The following is a 3,413-nucleotide window of genomic DNA, read 5'->3' as shown; positions in this document are numbered from 1 at the left end:
TCACGCACGGTGAACCGGAACCGGAAGAAAATATGGGTTAAAAAGGATTTGCAAATCATTGTATTCCGTTTGTGTTTACATCCAACACAATTTCCCAACTCTTATGGAAACGAGGTTTGTACTTTTACAGAATCTGTGTTGTCTTTCTCCCCGGTCTCATGGTTCACTTACCTGTCGCTTAAAGAAAACTGTTTTAATGGTTGTCTCCATTGTCCTGTACAATAAACAGGTTAAATATCTTCCATTTGAACTGATGTGACCTATAGTTAATGGCTTCTCTTATTTTGAAGAAGGTGTTTTGTCCCAAGAGGCAAAACAAAACAATTCAGTTGCCATCATAAAACCGAAGCGCAGCAGCTGCTAAACTAATTTACATTCCGGTACCATTTAAATGATTGTGTCACTTGGTGGTTAAACCCCACCTAAAGTAATTTAACCTGTCCTGCCTTACCATACCTTATGAAGGCGGTACACGTCTTTATAAGGCAGGCACAGAGACCAGGACATTAAGATCCAGATCAAGCTCTCGTCCGGACATCAGACTTGACTGCGGTGAGTCCTCTTTTCACCTTACATTCCAGGAAATAGATGTTTCATTGAAAATGTAGTGGCTATTGTAAATATACAGAAGACCTCTGGTACCTTTGGACATTAGCCCTTGTCCAACAGATTTGAGGTACTTTAGGTTCCTGGGACCTTTAGTTCCTTAAGGTCCCTGTAGACCTGTGTGGTTTGTGTTTCCAACACATGTCACAGTTCAGGTAGTTTCTACAAATCAGGCTGATGACATATGGATGAGTGGTACTGTATATTTTTACTTTAATATCATGTAACAAGTACCACCTCGCTACTCGGCACTAAAGGCATTTCGTTTACCAGGGTAAACTGGAATGTTCCCGTAAAGGTTCCTGTGGTAGAAAATAGATTCTAGTTGGACTTAAGTACTTAAGTACGACAACCGTTACTTTAGAGTAATTTGACACAAGTAAAAGTCAAAAGTATTAATCTAAATAATTACTTGAGGATTACTTGAAGAGTAAGTCAGTTGGGAGAGTGGCCGTGCCAGCAACCTGAGGGTTCCCGGTTTGATCCCCACCTTCTACCAACTTGTCACGTCCGTTGTGTCCTTGGGCAAGACACACTTCACCCTTGCTTTCACCTGGAAACTCTAACAAGACTTTGTGGGGAAAATGTATTTTCATGGATCCCAGAGCTCTGTGGAGTCCAGGAATTTTTTTTTACAGTCCAACAATGTCCTGTTTTCATGTTTCAGTTTCAGTTAGAGGGCCTATCGGGGGTGATGGGGCCGTGCTCTGGCTCCCACGCACTCTGGGAGTCGAATGTATTGTACATGCAAATTCACATATGCTCACATACGTACATAGGTACCTACGCTCCCACATACATACACAAATACAGTACATATTTACCTACCTAATGTTCGTACATCCACACGCACATTCAATATACAAACATACACATACACATACTGTACATATACATTCACTGTACAAACACATATACACATTCTGTACATATACATTCATTGTACAAACACATATACACATTCTGTACATATACAAGTACATATGCATACTTACACTCATGCACATAATCACGTTTCATCAAACATATATTAACGTTGTTGCCCTAGGGTAAACTGGGTGTAACACATGGCACACTGACAAAGCTTAACCTATTGTGACTATAACAATCTTCAAGGTTAATGTAGGTTGCTTCTCTTTCTCCCCCTCCATTTTTCTGCATTCTTTCGTATCTCAAGTTATCATTACGTATATGTATTGTTGCATTTAAACAACTGTATTGTTGATAATAAAGGTAAATTATTGGTATTGTTCATTATCAATAGCGCTATTTCTATTGGTATTTGTATTGATCCATTTGTAGTGTAATAATGCTCATTGTTATTTCTGTATTATTTTTTATTTTTCGCTAACTGCTTATTTGCTATTACTTTTACCATCATATTTGTACATGTCATATTTGCTGATGTTGCTCTATTGTTGTTGTTGTTGTTGTTGTTGTTGTTTGCTGTTGTTGTTTTTGTCTCTCTGTCTAATCCCCCTCTTGTCCCCACAATTTCCCCCTCTGTCTTCTTTTTTTTTCTCTTTCTATCCCCTCCTGCTCCGGCCCGGCTGCACTAAATGATAATATAAATACATTTAATAAAGTCAAATACAAATAAGGCAACAAGAGAAGTATCCTACACTTCTCTTTTGTAAAGTAAATCTGAACAGCCGACATGGGCATCTACATCAACTATATGATTTGCCTGAGAAGCTGGACAGGACATTTAAAAAAAAAAAAAAAAAAAAAAAAAAAAAAAAAAAAAAAAAAAAAAAAAAAAAAAAAAGAGGGCCTTCCAGTACCGACAGCTGTAGGTTCAGGGACACACAATAATGTAACATGGCTCTGGTAGAGTAACTTGTGGACGTTGGGACAGAGGTGTCCATGGTCTTCCTGAGCACTGAACAACAGCACACCATCTTCTGATGGACGCCACATACTTTCTATCAAGCACTCACTCTTGCTTTTCACTGTCTTACAGGAAGTACTTCAACTTGGACATCATAGGACACAGATTTAACCATGATCAGCACTTTCCTCCTTCTGCTTCTGCTTGTCGGTAAGTCCTCCAACACTCAACAAGACATGACCTACAGAATTGTACACACTGCACTGCAATACAAGTACAAAAGTGCACGCTGATGTGTGACTTGTTTCAAACAGGAAGCAACAGTCGCGTTTTAAACAAACGTGAATCAGGCGAGCCAGACGAGTGGTCTGGTGATGGAGTCACTTCCACCACTGTACATCAGCCCACTGAGTACACCCATGGACTGACGACCACCACCCCAGAGACGATCACATACCCATGGTACTATATCACCAGAGAGACGACCACGTACACCACCAGCCCGACCACGTACACCACCACATACACCACCCTCATATACGACCACACCACCACCCCGACCACGTACACCACCAGCCCGACCACGTACACCACCACATACACCACCACCCCGACCACGTACACCACCAGCCCGACCACGTACACCACCACATACACCACCACCCCATACACCTCCACCACATACACCACATACACCACCACCCCATACACCTCCACCACATACACCACATACACCACGACCCCATACACCTCCACCACATACACCACATACACCACGACCCCATACACCTCCACCACAGGGCCAACCACCACAGAGACGACCACCACCAAAGTGAAGCCCTACTACCACCATCACCACCATTACTACTACTACCACCACCACCCCTCTTCCAACTCCAGTGCACACCACCACCACCCCCACCACAACTCCAGTGCACACCACCACCACCATCACCACCACCACCCCCACCACAAC

General features: G+C 42.4%; 1 long non-coding RNA gene across 1 annotated transcript; it reads left to right on the top strand.

Annotated features, from left to right (window-relative positions):
* The first annotated feature begins 446 nt into the window (after nt 1–446).
* Nucleotides 447–3,002, top strand: LOC140677604 (uncharacterized). Its single transcript, XR_012049375.1, has 3 exons — nt 447–552; nt 2,570–2,647; nt 2,752–3,002. It is a non-coding gene; the product is annotated as an uncharacterized lncRNA (long non-coding RNA).
* Nucleotides 3,003–3,413: the final 411 nt, after the last annotated feature.

Source organism: Nerophis lumbriciformis, linkage group LG37 (assembly GCF_033978685.3).
Source record: "Nerophis lumbriciformis linkage group LG37, RoL_Nlum_v2.1, whole genome shotgun sequence".
Classification (NCBI taxonomy): Eukaryota; Metazoa; Chordata; class Actinopteri; order Syngnathiformes; family Syngnathidae; genus Nerophis; species Nerophis lumbriciformis.
The sequence above is the reverse complement of the archived record's forward strand: the minus strand, read 5'-3'. Positions and strand labels throughout refer to the sequence as shown.